This window comes from Corvus moneduloides, chromosome 3 (genome assembly GCF_009650955.1).
Source record: "Corvus moneduloides isolate bCorMon1 chromosome 3, bCorMon1.pri, whole genome shotgun sequence".
In the NCBI taxonomy this organism is placed as follows: domain Eukaryota; kingdom Metazoa; phylum Chordata; class Aves; order Passeriformes; family Corvidae; genus Corvus; species Corvus moneduloides.
This window is the reverse complement of record NC_045478.1, coordinates 121,840,992-121,858,571: the sequence shown is the minus strand read 5'-3', so window position 1 is coordinate 121,858,571 and position 17,580 is coordinate 121,840,992. Positions and strand designations below refer to the sequence as shown.

General features: G+C 51.2%; 1 protein-coding gene across 2 annotated transcripts in view; it reads right to left on the bottom strand.

The window, feature by feature from the left end:
- SLC24A3 (solute carrier family 24 member 3) overlaps nucleotides 1-17,580 on the bottom strand; it is a 117,797-nt gene that overhangs the window by 82,325 nt on the left and 17,892 nt on the right. For both annotated transcript variants that reach the window (XM_032104415.1, XM_032104416.1), the window contains exon 2: nucleotides 15,621-15,758. The gene's annotated coding sequence lies outside the window, so the exon portion shown is untranslated. The remainder of the gene's footprint in view (nucleotides 1-15,620; nucleotides 15,759-17,580) is intronic.

Sequence of the window (17,580 nt, the reverse complement as noted above, 5' to 3'; positions counted from 1 at the left end):
AGCACCTCCCAGCAGGACAAATGTAACAATTAGGAGTCAATCGCACAGGAACCCTCTGCTACAACAATCGTAGCTGGGTACCTGTTCCAGGGATGCTGGCACAGATGCTGACCAGAGGGGAGAGGGACTACATAAAACTTCTTGCTTTTTTCTTCTGATTGTAAACCTTTCTTTCTGCCAGAAGGCTTAAACCAAAAGCTGTGCACAAAATTGTGCAGAGTACCTAGGGGCAGGAGGATGAATTCATGGCACGGTTTACCAGAGGGCTGTTGATGTGCTGCTGTCACAGCCACGAGTGGCTGTGTCCCGTCCCAGCCCAGCCCAGCCCAGCCCAGCCCAGCAGCTCCTGCTGCCCCAGCCCAGGGGGGCTCAGCCTTCCCTAAGGGCTCCAGGGCTTGCAGAGCCTGTCCAAGCTGACCAGAAAACCGCTGCTGCCTCAGCCGCTGCCGGCCACTTTTGGATTGGGGTGTTCGGCTTTTCTAAAAATTTAATTCAACTAAGACCCCTGAACACTGATTAGATCCAAACCCCAGCCTAACCCCTCCAAAGTTATGCAATCCCTGAAATCCAAAAAGCCTTGAAAAGCTTAAATGTGACAGTGCTGGTGATGTCATGCTGCTGAAAGGTTTCCATGGAAACCACTCCTACCACTGCCACATGCCTGTGGCTCTCTGCACCGGAGTGCAGCATCCTCTGCACAATGCCCCCAACACCAAAACTGGGGAGAAGTGTGAGGAAATGGCCAAAGCTCCCCAGGCGCCCCTCAGCCCCCTGTGCTGTCCCATCCTGCCCCGCAGGAGCAACAGCCAGGCTGTGAATGCGGCTCCGTCCTCGCAGGACACAAAAGCCATCAGCTCCCAAGAGACCTCCCCAGCCAACCGAACCCAGAGAGGGCCAGCCCCTAGACCAGGCAATGCTCCTAACATGGGACAACTCAGTCCTGGCTCCCTTCAGCCCAGTGACGAGGCTCATCCTCATCCTTATTCCCAGCTCCCGTCCCAGGCAGCAGCAGGGCCACGTGCCAGCTGCCCTGCAGGGACTGCCTGGCAGCAGCCTTCACTCGGTGCCACCTCACACAGCCACGGGGTCAAACCCATTTTCATCGCAAGCGAGTTAAAAAAACAAAACCAGAAAAAACAACTGAACAGTCAAAAAGCATTCCTGAGTCCCCATGGCTGCAGAGAAGAGCTTGCAAAGGTTTCCCAAACCTGAAAGCAGCTAAAAAGAACAAATCTACTGGCTTTAAAGATCTCCTTTTCCCCCCACTCCTCTTCACCAACCTCGTAATTGCTGTGTAACTGCAGCGGTAAGGCTTTGTGGCTTTTTCTAAGGAGAAAAGCTTAATTTTCTGACGTATCTGCTCGAGTTCACCCTCACCCAGCTGACGGACTAAAACAAACGCAACAAATTAAACTTTGCGTTAATTTAAAACACAAGCAGAGGGACAGCCCTTACCGTAGGGCTTTATTTCTCCAAAGAAATCGAGAAACTGCCCCTGTTAAAGGGTTCTGAAATTTTAATTATCCTCTCTGGCCGGGGAACTTCTGAGGCGCCCTTACGTAAGGGCTCTAAACCGATTTCGTGTGCTCGGAGACGTGCAGCGGCTCTGCCTGGGTTTGGTGCCCACGTGCAGGGGTACGGAAACGCCGGGGGCCTTCAGCTCAGCCCCAGCACTGAAGACCACCCCACCTAATTACCACTTTCCTGCAGATCACACTATGGAGCACAGACGACCAGAACTTCTCCTGCCTCCCTGAACGCCAGGTCCAGCTGAGCAGAGGGGCCAGACCCTTCCTTACTGGGCCTTCACTGCAGCTCCTCACCCTGGTTTTCAGAGGCAAACCCCCAGCTGGGGAGCAGGGGCGTCCAAGATCTGCTTTGTCCCACATTTACCCTCCAGAGAGTTTCCAGCAGGAGGCCGAGGAACCCAAGATGGATTTTTTTAAGAATGCATCACGTATGCTTTGGCAAAACAGAGAACAGTCTCAAAAAGGCTTGAGGGAAGCATCAAGCTGCTGTTTCCTCATCTCCTGTGAAATCCCTGCCAAAAAGCCTATAGCATAATGCAGCAAAGCCGAACCACAATTGTAACATTTTTCTTAATTAAATGATGAGTCCGTATTTTTGAGCTCAGCGTGGATTCCCTTTTTCGGCATTCACAATTTTAACAGTTATACACATGTTCCAGCTCAGTTACCCCCCCAAAACATTATCCAAACATTGCTATTTCAGGACATGCTGTGGGGCAAATTAACCCTTTTGGATGTGGGGCTGGCTGCTTTGCACCACGTGCCTCCTGCCAATCAGACACGATTCACTCGAGCCCCCCTCAAAGAACTGAACAACACGCTCTGTTTTCCCCTCAGACACAAAGCCTGAGGGGGTTTTTGCTTTGCTTTCTCCCCCACGTTCTCTGCTGGGCCCAGTGCAGCTCTGCAGGTATCTTTATCATTATTTGGTGCAAGCAGAGGACAAGTAAAGCCCCAGACACAGAATGGCCACAGCAGCCACCTCACACCACCTGCCTGGAAAAGCAGTGAAAAGGCCAAGCACCACCAAGCACAACAGGGAGATTCTGGGCAGCCTCCCTCCCTCGTGTGCCAGGCAGCCCACGGGAGCCTGTCCTGCACAACTGCTCTGCCAAGAGGCACTCACAGCTCCCACGTCCTCCCCTCCCTGACGACACCAACCCAAGTGCCCAGAGCGCCTCGGAGAGCTGCAAAGCCTCCGTCTCTTTGAGCCCTTCTTTATGGCTGCTTGCTGTGTGCTCCTGCAGCCCTTCCAGGGAACGGGATGCGGTGTTGCTCCGTGACTGCTAAAGGTCAGTCCTCATTTCCACAGGGATGATGCTCAGGGAGGCTTGCAACTTTTCTGTTCAATGCCATCGTGTTGAAGCACTGCTCACAGGTCTCACGGCCTGGTTTGCTTGTTGCTAGCTGAATGTCGTTCAAACTTGTGTTGCAATTTCCAGCCCAGTCCTTTGGTAGCCAAGGACCTGCTCCCAGGGAAGTCGCTGCCTGACCCCCCCTTGTTTCAAAACTGGTGTTCTGAACTGTAAGGACGTATTTTCCCCCACATTGTTTATTTTCTTCAAAGCTCCAACCCACTTACTCCATTTGTTCCTAAGACAGCCCAGCTCTCGCAAACTATCATTTGGTGGCAAGGTCTTGCAGTTAGCAAGCAATATAGTTACCTTTGAGCCTCCTTCTGTAGCAGCACGACTCCTGTGGTGTGCCTTGCCCCAAACAACGGCACGCTGCTTACCCCGAGCTCTAATCAACATTCTTTCATTCACAAGCAAAAAGAAAAGAGAACAGCATAAAGAACCGTGTATTTCTCAGAACAGTGCCTTATAAAAGAACTCTCTCAAAAACGCCATTCAGCAAACCTAAGCAAAGAAAACCCACTCCTCCTCGGCTCCTCCCAAACAGAGTCATACCAGTCAGGAACCATTCCACGTGTCCCTTCTTTCTCTAGCCTCCATGAAGCCAACAACAGCAAAGTTACCAGCTGCTGTTTGTCCTCATGATCCAGCAGAGAGAGGGGATTCTGCTGTCTTTGTGCACTGGCCACAGAGCCCGGCAACGGCAGAGGGGTCACCCAGACATCGGCAGAGGAAAGTCAGTTTATGATTGGCTGTTCCCTTACAACTTAACTGTGCCATTTCTAACACCAGTAAAGTTCTTCTGGATCTCTGGCTAAGCTATCCATACAGACTTTTCACTCACCCCCGCTTATTCTTCCTCTAAATATTCAGGCTGGTAAATAAATGTTTTGCCTTCCCGAGCTAATGCATAATGTATAAACCAGCCCCAAACACAAAGAAACCTAAAAACAGTCCTCATAAAAAAGATTGAGATTTTTTTTCCATAAACAACAGCTGGTAAAGTATCTCACCAAAAAAAAAAAAAAAAAAAAATCCCACTTTGCCGATACATTTAATGGCTTCAGGATTTAATGCTTCTCCAGACTTGTTTGCTGCAGCCAATGTCAGAAGCGAAGTGTTTCTGTGCAAAAAACTGCAGTGGAGCTATCCCCATCTCCCACTTCAGGACACACTGCCCGAGCAGAGCCGGAACAGCACAGGTTTCCTGCCTTCCACAGGATCCTGGAGCTTGCTCCCAGCCTCCCGAGGGGACACTGCAGGCTGGGAAGAGGATGTGGCACCATCACACAGACACCTTCACACTGAAGCATGTGAAGAGGGGCGTCTCAAGTATTTTCGCCCAAAAATTAAAACGCAGGTGAAGCTGTTCTGTTTAAATTTCGAGCGAACAAAACAGTATTACACAGAAGGGCAATGAAACATTTAGAAAAGAAAAGAGGAGAATGATGAGGGCGACAGAGGAAAGTATTTATTCGGACTTTCCTGTGACTATTTTCACCCCCACAGAAACAGCGCACGGCCGTGCCGGAGTGTGTGTTTGCCTGTGTCAGCACACTGAGGGCTGTCCCACCGTGCCTGCTGCTAAGCATGTCAAGAAATAAAGACTGATTTGCCCTGACAGCCACACCTGAGGTTCCGTACAGAACCTCCTGGGCAGTTTCTGTTTACCCCAGATCTCAGATGACCTCGATCTTACAGCCCTGAGCGCCCCAGCTCCCGCTGCTGTGCCATGTAGCTTGTCAGATGGGCAACACCACCCCAAACCATTCCTGAGCCTCCCACAGCCCGTCCTGCCCAAGAGGGGAATCCGTGCACACTGGAGAACCTCCCTTCCCTGCCATTTCCAGCACCTACAGAGCCACGGACACAGGGCACAAACCTGCCAAGGCACACAGCCTGTCAACTACCCAGCACTGAGCACAAGCCTCCAGTTTGTTTCAGTTTTCCATACACTAAGGACTCACAGCAACACCGTCTTCACAGTTCACTTAGTTCTTAGAGTTTTACAGATAAACTACAAAGTATGTGTTTCTTCTACTAGTCCTGTGGGAGTAGAAAAATAAGGCAGTAAATTAAGCCCTGTCTGCTTGCAAACCTCCCTCTGAAATGAGGCTCTGCTTTAACCCCACCAGCCCTCTGCTCGCCCGAGCTCCAGTGGGACTGGCAGCACCGCACTGAGGGAGAAGGGATGTCCCCCAGAGTGACACCCCAGCTTCACCTGCAGGGCTCCCCCAGGAGCAGTGTCACCTGGGGAAGCTTTGTGGGACCACCATCCACGGGGCTGAGAAAAGGAGCGAAAGCAACGGGCCCTTTTCTAGCTCGGCTGGCTGCAGGCAAGTCTGCACCCCCACTGGGAATGTGTCAAGGATCTGCAGAAATCAAAACAGGACGGGAAACTGACTGATAGCACGCACCCTTAAAAGGCCATCTGATCCTGATTTACGGGCCCGAAGCAGCAGGGAATTTCCTACGTGGAAAAATTTGCCAGGGAAACATCAATCCTGTCTTCAGCTCCACTGTCCCTGGCTGGGCAGAGCAGTTCCATGTGCTCTGCTGAGGGAACAAGACTCAGGCTCAGAACACAGATGCACGCGCGCCCGCACACCGAGGTCTCCTCCAGCACTCACCAAACACCACCAAGAGCTTCAAGGAGACTTGGCCAAGCAGGTCATGGGTAATGACCTATCAGGTAACTCAGCTGTGGACTGCTGGGTCCCCTCAGCTTCCTGCGTGCTCACCTGTTTATTAATTCTATACTGAAGGCGGGTTAGATATCCCTGCAAGTCCTCCCCAGGAGACAGCGATTCAATCCAAACTGTTCAGCACGGATGCAGCGGAGGTAGGGCAGAAGACTGCTGGCTTTCAACAGAAGCTTCACTTGGAATTTATGGTTTTTTTAAGAAAAAGGGAGTTTGGAAAGACATGTCAAAAGGAGGAACCCAAGTGCAAGCAGAACACAAAATTAACTCGAGCATGGAGGCTGCACGAACAGCTTGATTCCCCCACTGCCAGCTTCCCCCAAGCACACCAGCGGTGGTGGCTCAGTGGAACTTTCCATAGCCCAGTCCAAGTAGTTGTCAGCTCCTGCATCCTGATTAAATCTGCAGTCCTGGCAACTGGGGATGGGGGACAGGGCGAGGTTCAGCACTACCCACAGGAGCCTTGCTCCGTAGGGGTCCGACAATCTCGCTCCGAGAATGGTTCGTGGGACGGAATTAATCTGCGCTCCCCTGTCTGATGCTCCCTGTGCTGTCCCGACTGGTCCCTTGCCCACCCCTCCTCGGATTAGGGGGCGCTGCCAGAGCCTCTGCAGAGCCTGGCACAGCTGGGGCGGTCTGCCAGACCTGGCTCCGGCTCCTGCCCACCCCTGGGTGCCCGGGCTGGAGGCACGATGTTGTGTCCAGGAAGGATCCGGCAGCACAGCTGGACAGTCCCACCACGCCTGCCCTGCTCACCCGACTGGCTGTGGGTCAGTTCACTGCTAGCCTTGAAGCCACACCTCTCTTGTAGGCCCATCGGCCCAGGGATGCCAGCAGTCACCACCACGTCCCCAGTGGTTGCTATGGCTACAGGAAAGCTGCTGCATCCCTGCATGCAGCATCCTGCCTCACCAAGGCTCCTCACAGCAAGCCATTGACCCGGAGGACATCCTCGAGATTCTGCTTGCCTCGAGAGAGGCTCTGATGTTCCCTCACAGCAAATCCCTGCCTCCTCCTTCCCTTTTCCCTAGCACACTGGCGTCCTCTCAGGAGGCAGAGCTCAGCAGCTCTTATGGCAGAGCACAAAGGCTCACACAGGGCGCAGGAAGCACTCAAATTCCCAGGGAAAATGAAACACAAGGAGCTATTTCATACAGAGAAACCAGTTACTGACTTGTTAACTTGGGAGATGCGAGAGTACGCCAGGGAAGCGTCACTCAGTCCACAGGCCCCAACCCCAGTGGCAAACACACCCCGCACTCTGCTTGCACTTTTCCCAGTGAACACGGCACTGGATGCGGATGGAGCCAGAAGGCAGAGTCAGACACACCTCCAGCCTGAGTAGCCGCCTGTCCCACTGCCAGGGCCCTTCTCCGGGCATGCCGACCTGGCTGAGGCACACCGATAGGGCCACGTCTACCATGAGCTCAGGCAGGAATCCCATCAGGCACTCAGCTTGCAGCCAGGTTTTATGGAGCACCAGGTTTAGTTCTGGTGGGCAGCAGCCCCAAGAGACCCCTCCCGAGGAAGCCTCCTCCCAAGGAAGCCATCCGTGCAGGGTGACAAGGCACAGGGCTCCCCATGCCCCAGCCCACAGGAACCCCGGCTCTGCTGAGCCGTGCTGGAGTTGTGCCAATGAATAATTAATTGCCGCTTTGTTTCCTAGCGAAATCCTTTAGCAGTCACTATCTCTGTTTTAACACAAAATAATTATCGTGTTCTCCTTTCCTCCTCTTCTCCTGCCAGTGAAGAGATGAGAAGAGAACACCTCTAGCTCATGATTCCTCAGAGCCCTTCGGGGCTGGAGCTGCAGTGGTGGGTAATCACCGGGGTGCTGCCCCAGGCCACGTCGCTCCGGCAGGGCACAGGCAGCTCGCCAAGCTGCAGAAGGACAGAGCGCTGCAGTGCTTGGGTCACCGGGGAGTCGCACTCATCAGGGCAGGAGCTAATTCTCCAGTCGGTTTCTTCCGAGGCTTTCAGAGAGTGCTAATTAGAAGTGGCCATTCAGGCCGTCAGCACCTGCTGATCCATCCCCAGCCGCCTGGGCTGACACCGCTCCTGCGTTCACCAGGCTGCGGCCCCAGGACTCCGGTCAGCACTGCTCGCTTCTTTTTACCCCACCTCTCTTTTCTCTATGCATATACACATAAAACCAAGGAAAGGGTTCCAGCAAAGAGGCCCAACCATGACCAAGCAAACAACCTCCAGAGCTCATCCAAGCTCGTGCTTACGGACGGGAGATGCTGCCAAGACTGCCGGTGAGGACAGAAAGCTGTGGCACTGCCTGGACACCACTTCTGGCCACTGGCACAGGCACGCGATGAGCTGGGAGTCAGCAGTGCCCCCGAGAGAGAAGCTGCCAGACAGCTCATGAAGCACTGGGGCAAACGCTGCCCCACAATCAGTGCTTTTTTGTTTGGTTTTTTTCCCCAAAGCACCAGTATAAGCCTTTTAAAAGATATTTGACCCTACCCTGAAATTTTAGGGTATCTGACCATATCCTAAAATCCCGAAATTCAGGATGGAAATAAAACCAAGTCTGAAAACCTCCCAGTATCTCTGGATGAGCGCACGTGGAATGCCGAGCAGCTCTCCGTGCTGGTGACCGTGGGGTGTCTGCCTGGTTTGAATGCCCCAAGCAGCTGGCACCCTGTTCTGTTATCCCCCACGTCTGCCCGGAGCGTGCCCTGCTGTCACAGCCAGCTCTGTGTTGTGATGTTGGCTCAGCACACAGCCCAAGGTGCCCAGCGGGGGCCTGGCACACACCGCTCCCCTGCGGCCTCCCAGCTTCCAGCTCGCCCACTCGGGCTGCAGGCCCACACGGAGGGGTGATCCCTCTTTCTGTGCGGTTCCACCGTACCCAGCACAGAGGACTTTGATCCCGACAGGAGTGCCCTTGAAGAGCCTGGGCCAAAGTGGGAGCTTTTCCACCTCACTGCCAGTACCGGGCATCTTGGGATCTTTGGGAAAGAAAAATCCCTCCCCTCTCCATTTCCTAATGGGAACAGCAGGGAAACGACAAAGGACTGGCACATATGGGCAACCAATATCTATCTAATCTGGGAATTTTTTTTAATGCAGTCCATGAAAAAAGGGCATTTTAATTAAATACTTTCATTTTACCCACTGCTGCACGCTAAATCAAAATGCTTCAGCATTAATACGTAAAACCATTATTTTGTGCATGCATAAGTGAATTTACGCACGTGTCTGTATATAAAAACTATACAATTAAGCACTGCTTAAAATGCAGATGGCAGATGATAAAGACTCCATCCTGACTGCATTAAATCCTGACTTGGGATGCTCTATTTGATTCTTGGTCGTTTAAATCTAGCGTAAACGCAATGAAGCCAGTAATAATTTACACTCGTGGAAAATCTGGACCTTTGATTTTTAACTACTAACTACTGGCAAGAATTGAAAAACAAGCAACAAAAATCCAGTTTGCAACACGGGGCCAGATGTTATTTTTCTTCCTTTGCAGTAATAGCTCAAGAATACCAAATTTAAAACAGAGCTCTAAGAAAGGTTTGTCGTGGATCTTGGGAGTTACATCAGCTTTCAGCCCTGAAACTTGAATTAGCACTTGAGGCCCCTGTTTACACATTCATGTTCAATCTGTGAAATACTACAGACACCAGAATTTAAAGCATGTGCTGATAACCACTTGCTCCAATTTCCTTCATTATCAAGCTTACTCCTTCTGACCTTCTGGAATCACGGAGAAACTCTGAAACAGCTTAGGAAAGGTACTGTCATTCACACGATCTGATCAGGAACCTCATGCTCTGTCCCAACAAAAACAAGTCACACATTTCACGTGGCCTGGGGTCAACAGGCTCTGAGACAAATGACTTCATTCCCGAATTTCTTGGTACTGCAAGTCTAAAGTTTTTAACAGCCACAAATATACAGCAGCACAGATTTTCCCCGGGCAGAATTTGGACGTTTTACAGAAATGCAGCAACACGCTTTTAAATGCTAAGTGGACAATTCGCTTTGGCCACGGCAGACGAGTAATTCAGGTGTGTGAAAAAAATGAACCACTCCAGTGCCTGGCCAGTCTGGAACATCTCCATCTGGGGCACGCTGCGACGTTCTTGCGGCTGTGAGCAGCCGTCCGCACCTCAGCGGTGCCCCGAGGCAGCCAGAGTCACCAAACAAGGGCACCACACTGACTCTCCCCAGCTGCCAACCCAAAGCCCTCCACTGGCGCTGCTTTTCATGCTCAGCATGCGAAAATCCGAGTGCGTTTTCTTCCGAGGGAAAGGAGCAGGGCTGACTTGACAATTTTTTTTCACTGCCTCCTTAGAAATTCAGGTCACAGGCTTCATGGAAGACTTCTCAGATTACCGGCGTGATGCACAGCAGCAGCCTGGCATCCTCAAGTGTCAGAGAAGTAAGACCCAGTTCAGAGAGGTACAATGTGATATTTATTCACGTCTAAAGTCATGCTCTGTTTCTTAACACCTTTTAAATGCAAAGGCATTTAAAGATTTGGAAGCAAGGGTCCCTTTTCAGTATTTTAAACCTCTCTGCTGCCTTTTCCACAGCACACAATAAGCAAAGGAGTAACCCAAGCTCACCAAAAGGTCAAGGAAGCAAGTCTGATTCCTCTAGACACAAAGAACAAACAAAAAAGTAACGGAGGAGAAAAGCCAAAATAAACCCGAAAGTTGAGAAAATTTCTGGGCATTTTAAAGTTAATTCCAGAGGGGAAAAAGTAATCATGAAAAAGGACACAGGGTTTCCCCACTCCACCACTGGAGAGCTACCATGCAGATAGGGCTGCACTTCTGACAGACTCTCAAACAACCTCCTCCTGTGCCTTTGACAGCAGCAGGTGTACAGGTTCCGTTCCTTGTTCCCTACAAGGATTATTCCCTTCTTCCTGGCCCCTTGCCATCATTTCTCAAGACTATCAACACGATTCTTGGGTAGCAGCAGTCAATTAACCTTTGGCGTTCCTCCCTCCCCACACGGCGCGACACACGAGTCTTCCCCCAGCGCTCTGCGAGCCCTCGCTGCACAGCCAGCCTGTGGCAACGCAGCGTTTTCCACCAGAAACCACCACGAAAGCAGGAACGGGCTCATCGTGAGCATCGCCGATCACGCAAGCGAGTCTCAGTCCGTGGGATCTCCCCCTACCACGGGTGTCCATCTCGGCTCTGCTGCGGCACCGAGGGCCGAGCCAAGCATCTTTCCGGCCACAACAAGAAGTAGTTCAATTGCAGCTGTCCGATACACGTGCGGTTACGTATCCTGCAAAAGCCAGCAGCAGCTTTCCGAGGAGGATGCCCTGGAACTCGCCACCTTTCCCCTGCCTGCACGCTGTGGGGACAACGCTGGCTTTGGAATCTGGGGGTTTCCTTTCTCCTGCTTTTGTTTCATCGATGCAATAGAACACCGCGGATGAACTGTAACAACACCGGGGTAAGAGCACTGCCACCTCTTGATTTTAATCACACAAGCTTGTACTATTTTTCTCCCTGAAGCTCTGGCTCTTGCAGTTGCACACTTAATCACACGGGAACACTGGCAAAATTACAGCAAAAAGAATGCCACCGGCTTCCTGTGCGTGCCCAGAGGGTCCTGCTTTGCAGGGAACTGCCTGGTTTTGGCCATCAGTTCAGAATTTTCAAGTACCCAGCCAGAAGCAGTTGTTCTGAGCTTCCCCTTTGGCACGCTGTCCAGGCACAGACCTGCTGTAAAACATAGCAGGTGCTGCCTCAGAGCGATGGTGCCCAGGTACCTGCTCCCCTGTATGGCAACACAACTCAGCCACACTTGGGCTGCTGCCCCCTTGGACGGCTGAAAAATCCTAAAGAAAATACCTGTGACCACCTCTTACTGCTAAGAGATCCCACAATCCAGCAGTCCCACAAGAAAACCCAGCCCAGAGAGCAAACCCCGAGCAAGTCCTGAGCGCAGCATAACCCCAAGGATAAGGATACGGGTAAGGAAAACGTCCGCAGCTGTTTCTAACGAAGGAAGCCCATGGGCTCTTCTGCAAGGAGAGCTCCAAGCCCCTCGGCTGCCTTGCACATTCCCCTCAGCCAGAGGTGCAGCTGTTGGGACATGCCCGGCCAAATCCAGGGTCTGGATACAACTCGGGCACCAGCCCTGGGGGCTCGGCCAGCCCTGGGCTCCCTGAGCCCCAGCCCCCGGGGCCACGTGTCAGCACCAAACCTCAGTGCCTGGTGCCCACCGGGAGAACATCTGCCCTTCCTGGCTGCAGCAAGAGATAACCCAGCTCCCTGCCAGCATACGAACCCAGAAGAAATAAGCATGTTTTTGTTTTCACTTCTGAGGTTTTAACGCAAACATTGTGGGTTTCTGATGCTTTAGGTCTGAAGTTGACAAACAGAAGCAGAGTGTGGGAGCAGAAGTTCAAGCAGATTTCTGACAAATTCACCAAACTTACAGCTCAGTGAGAGAAGAACATCTTTTTTGCTACTCCTCGAGGACGTTTTGTTACTAAACTTGCAGCAATTTATTCTTCTAACATTCCCCCAAGCGAAAGCAAGGTTTGGCAACTTGCAAGGCAGAAACAAATTTTTACTTTTCATTTTGCCAGGATAAAATTAATTTTGCTTGAGGGAAGGCAACTTTTTGTTTTTTAATTGGATTGAGGTTCAAAGAGGAAAAGAAAAAAAGAGAAAGAAAAGGAAAACAAACAAAACAAAAAAAATCACTCTTCACATAGTATGCTGTGTCTGCTTGGGAAGGCCTTCCTAAAGTCTGCGGTGCAGAGCCTGGTGCGTGTTCTCCTGACTTCATCTGGCCATGACAACCCAGGAGAACTCAGACCACAGAAAGTCCAGCACGTGCATAAGCCACGGCACAGAGGAGAGAGATCAGAAAGCTCAGCTTCACCCGAGGGGGTTTGGGTTTGTGGGCTCAGGTTTGTGGCTCAGTGCCAAAAGGGCTCCGAAGATACGGCCACAAGCAAGCAGCCTGGAAGGGTTACCTGCTCCACAGCCAAGCACCACAAATTACATTATCATGAGCTATGACTCACTGGAAAAATATTGATAAAAGAGAAAGTTGCTTTTGAAATAAGATGAGGAAATGTAAAAAATAATTGCACAAAAAGCTTCTTTGGCTGTTTAATTTAAACACTTTTATGGCTGAGAGTCTAAATGAACACACGGAGATCTTTTTGTTCCTGCAGCAACCAAGTATTTCCTGCTATTACCGACAGTGACTTTAAAACAGCACATTTAAGCAGGGCTGTTACTTTATTTTCAGCCTTTCTAAGGCGGGAGTGGAAGCGGTAATGTGGGGGAGGAAGGTGATGACAGCTCGTCAGAGGAAGCATATGTCAGTCTGGTGAGGAGCTAAGGAGGGCTGGCACCGGGACCTCAGCCACGCTGCCTCCAGCCCGAGCTTCCAGACACACGACATCCCATCCCAACACAGCCCCGGAGCCTGTCACCTCCTGACAGCCAATAAACCCCGTCTGAACTAAGGGCAAGCTTTGGAGCTCCTCCAGTGCAATCTCAGTTCTGAATCCGGTAGCACAGGGACCTGACCCAAAGCTCAACATTAAACCAGCTTAATCCTTTTCCTTGGCTTCCAGGGGGTGAATCACATTTCTGAACAGGACTGGGTGAGTAAATGATACTTTGCCTGAATTGACACAAGTAATTCTCACTCTTTCCTCGCCATCTTTTGCATAAGCTAAAACTGTCAAACAGGGCCCAGCGTCACAAGTGTTTCATTTTAACAGTATCACTACTTCTGCGAATAAACTCTGTCCGACTTTTTTGTCCATCTCTAGCTCCACACACCTTCATGTGCATACCACAAGGGCAAGGGGATGGTAGGAGAGGCCAGAAGAGCATCTGCTGTCTGACAGCAGACATTGCCATGAGAAGCCACCGGGATCCAAGAGGCAGGGGACAAGCAGCTATGACTGCAGGGCTGGACACTCAGGGGACAGGCAACAAGAGATGAGAGGCTCCTTAGAAAGGACAGCAGGCTGCTCTGTGGTTCTGCTTCCACAGGCACCCCACGCAACCACAACCAGCCACAGGGCCAGGCCAGAGCCACGACGAGTACTTCTCAGAAAAAGGTCAAAAAAACAACAACCAAATAACCCCCTAAAATGATCTCTAGGCTGGATTCAGTCTATTTCACCCGTTTAATATTTCTACCGTTTTTGTTGCAAAGGCAAAGTGAGCAAAACCCCCCCTGTCTGGAGCGGTTCTGATGACGAAACGATACTAGATAGGCCACTGGATAAATCATTAGGAAATGAAAGTCACAGCTGGCAGATGTCATGCCAGGCACTCAAATGAGCCTGCAGTTGCCCGAGCAGCTGAAGAACAGAGACTTTCCCTTCAGCTCGTCAAGGTGTGCTTGTTTACTTGCCAACACACCACAGAAGCCAAGCACTGCAAAAGAACCACAACACATTTCAACAGGAGGCATTCTGCTTGCCTCCCGCAGCAGGTGAGGTAAAACTGCTTTCTTAAATGACCCACTTTTGCCTAGCTGCAAGGTGTTCATACAGGTTCCTTTGGGAAGCGAGCGGGGAAAAAACCCTTTTCAGGCAGCATTTCCCTCCCGACAGCTGCCCAAGGGCAGGAGGAGCACCTGAAGGCCAACACACATCCCTGTGGGGATGCTGGGGAGGTCTGAGCTCTGCTGATTCCCAGGTCACAACAGGCTCCCAGGGTTTGGAGATGCATCATTCGTGCATTATGCTCAGCAGCATCACGAATTGCCCCTTAGAGAAGGCAAAGGCAGACATGCTTGGTGAAATCCTGTACTTCCCAAATGCTGTGACACCATTTGGGGCCTGATCCAGCAGCAGCACAGCCGGGGGAAGGATGGTGCTGCCCTGGGGGCCGTGGGATCAAGCCTTCCGTCAGCTTTCCCTGACAACCACAGTTGCTGGGGTCAGGGCTGTACAAGGATTTGCACCACCCTACCCCATCCACACTTTTAAATGCAAAAGCACAGCTAACAGCACTTTGCTCTCTCGTGCTGTACGATCACACACAGCACCAATGTCATCCACGACAAGCTGATGTGCCCATGCCCTTCTGCCAGCTCCCTCACTCACCTGTTTGCGGAGCAGCAGAACTGGTGCATTCTGCAGGTCACCTACAGCCCACTGAGCTCAGCTGGTAACCTTTGCAGACACTGCAATCGTGTCCCCACTCCCAAATGCTTCTGACTGCCACCCGGCCCCACATCAGGACGCTTAACAGTACTTCTCACTGCTTAATGTTATTTACATTTACACTGCAATAAACCCAAACAAAATTGACAAAATGACACACAGGACCTTAACTCTGTTACTTTCAGTTCCTTTCTGCATCAGTTTCTACTACAGAATGTCACACCATGACTATTTCAAAAAGAAACAGTAATTTCATGCATACAGATATTTCTGCTTTCTCTCTCCTGAGAAAACACAATGTACTCAGTAGTTATTGTTTTAATTTCTGAAAGAAGGTGGGGGGGAAGGGAAAACCCACTGACCACAAATGAAATCCCCCATGCTTCCTACAGGCCACTCTCTCTGGTGAGGGCAGCAGGAGCAGCTGCAATGGTGAGACAGCAGGTGCTGAGGCACCGAGTGCAGTGGGGGAAAATATTACTGCCAGTGCTGATGTGAGGCTGCAAGACTGGGTCTGCGCTGTGCCAGAGTTATGCAAACAAGCGAAAATTGAAGTAAGAAGAATTTCTGTACCAGTTTTTTTGCTGTCTAAAAAAGACCATAATCATCCATCTGTCCAGAAATGTTATTAAGGATTACGGCAGAGGAAAAATTATAGACAGAGAAGTGCAGCAAGAACTGTATTTGTTAGAATTTCTCCTGGGGCACGTAACCTACATTAGTCCTGAAGAACAGAGCAAAACCCTTCCCCTCCTCTCCCCAAAACTTGAGGAAATTATATCCAAGCTCTGCTGTGAAAAGCAGCGTTTATGGATTTAAAAATAGGTAAGCCTTGGCAGTACGGATGTGAGGAAGCCAACTGCAGGACCGAGGAGCTGGAGGCAACTTTTGTTCCTACCTGGCTCGGTGCAATTCCTGACGTAGAGCTGCCCCCCATCCTCTGGGACGTCAGTCACGTTCTGCTCATGTGCTTGCAGCAGCTGCCGCCCACTCCACTTGTCGCTGTTTTCCACAGAATAGCTCAGGGCGTCATAACCTGAAGGAAAAAAGCAGCAGATACATGAGGAAAGGCAACTCCTGATTCTGCTCCTGAACACCTGAAGCAGCCCAAACATTTGCATTTCAAAAACCCCATGGTCCCCTGGGTTTAAAGGAGCAGTGTTTCTAAGCCCACTGGAGAGGGACACTGCCAGCAGCTCCCCATCCCACGGGAGTCAGGTGCACTCCTCCACAGCTTCCGAAGTTCATCCTAGAAGAGCATCTCTGTTTTCCCACCCAGCACCATCTCACGCCTCCGACTCACTTCCACACCTCCACGCTTCCAGTAACAGGAAATATCCACGAACACAAGGGGCATCACTTTGTCTCACTACCTTTGACTCACCCCTTGCTCTGCCCTTCCCTTCAGCTTTGCCTTGGTGCTGGCTAAGTGAAGCTCTATTTTAGCAATGTCAACAAAGACAGCTGGCTGATTCCCACAATATTCCTGGCACGAGGCTGGTCAGCCCTGGACATGCCATGTCTGCCTAGCCAGCTGGGCACACACACGCTCCTGTGTCAGTTCCATGCCTCCTACACCGGTTCAGACTCAGGGGAAGAAGAAAAAACTCTACTTTTTTTTTTTTTTTAAGCCAGAAGGTATCCACACACCAAATCAGCCCTCTTGCAATGGGGACCCTGTGGCCCTCCAGTAACAAACAGCATTTCAGAGGGATTTCCTCCCACCCATCCATCCATCTCCTTCCCACCAAGCAGAACACGGGCTCTCTCACAAGGACTTCTGAATTATTCCCAGTTTTGTCCACTGCTTCGGAAACAGACCAAAAGCAAAAAAAGCAGTGAGACAGAGATTCAAGTCTTGGGCCAATGTCTCAGAGGGTGATTAAGGACAAAGGAAAAGGTTCTCTGCAGGTCCCAACCCTTTTGTTAGGTTACCTGGCGCATCCAGTTGGGAGGGCTGCCCAACCTGAGGCTTGTCTGCCTCGCTCAGATTGTGCTCTGCTCAGGCTGCTCCGTGTCATGCTAGCAGCAAGGAGGCAATGTTTGGGAAAGGGCTGCCTGGGAATCTGCATCCCAGGCCATCAGCAGTAACTGGGACCAACACTTCCAGGATACGCAGGAGCCGTCTGGGTGCACGTCTGAGGGAAGAGCCGCAGCTGCACAGGCAGCCTGAAGCACCCGTTTCCTAAGCAAAAAAACCTCATTCACCTTGGTAAAGCAAATGCCATCATTTGAAGCTTCAAGCACTTTGTCCTTTCAATGCTTTACCAATGTTAGGGAACGGAATCTGCTGTCAGTTTAGTCCATGAGCACCAGTAAGATGAGGCTGATGGAAGTGGACTGCGTTTCCAAGAAGGAGCGCAAGTCGTAATGCAGCATCAGGCATCTCCTGTACAACAAGCACACTGGTAGCCTGAGCAAAGCAGTTTCAGTTCCACATACAAGCTGCTTTCAAAGCAGAGGAACTCTTCTCCAAGCAGGCGAGGCTTCTCTGTGCCCCTGCATGGAGCAATGGCACAAGGGAGAGCACAGGGACAGCCACGGCCCCGGAGTTCCGGCGGAGCCCCTCCTGCTCCCTCCACGCTGCCTCTCTCGGATGGCAAACTCTTCCAAGCAAGGGGTAAAGAAGAAGAAAGTCATCTAAGGTGACTTTGGAAGGAGAAAAGCTTAATTTGGCAGTACAAGTGTTTATAAAGGCTACATCCAGCCCTGACAGAAATCAGCGTAAATAGCAGCGGACCCGGGTCCACGGCCGAGCTCGATGGGACGGCTGTGACTGACACCAGGAAAAGCTCTCCTCTGGCACCTCCAGGTCTGAGCAGGGCCAGCTGTCCTGCCACAGAACTTGCAGCCCACCG